The sequence below is a fragment of the Solanum tuberosum genome, unplaced genomic scaffold (genome assembly GCF_000226075.1).
Source record: "Solanum tuberosum cultivar DM 1-3 516 R44 unplaced genomic scaffold, SolTub_3.0 scf00167, whole genome shotgun sequence".
NCBI classification, from domain to species: Eukaryota; Viridiplantae; Streptophyta; class Magnoliopsida; order Solanales; family Solanaceae; genus Solanum; species Solanum tuberosum.
The window spans coordinates 945,416-945,805 of NW_006239091.1; positions in this window are offsets into that span (position 1 = coordinate 945,416).

A 390-nucleotide genomic window follows, 5' to 3' on the forward strand; every position below is an offset into this window, starting at 1 on the left:
CTAAATAGGTTAATAAAATACATACAAAACGACCCCCACTTAAACCTAGTTGAATAGGATTTTACTTAATTGTCCTCAACTTGGCTTCCCCGTCCCAGGCACCACGGCTACTTGGACGGTCAGTGAAGGGCACCACGGTCCGTGGTGGTCCCTGTGGTCCATGGAACAGTAGCTCCCCCAACCCTTTTTGGCCCTCAACCACCCTAATTTTCCAAGGCACCTTCACGGGAACTTTGACGGGCCATGGTCAAGCAAACGGCTCGTGAAGTGCCTTGTGAACTTGGGGCAGTTTCTTGGCGTCTTTTCCTGGCCTCCCAAGTGTCTAAGGCATCTCCAAGGACCCCTTCATGGACCGTGGTCCACACCACTAGTCGTGAAGGTGGTCGTGAA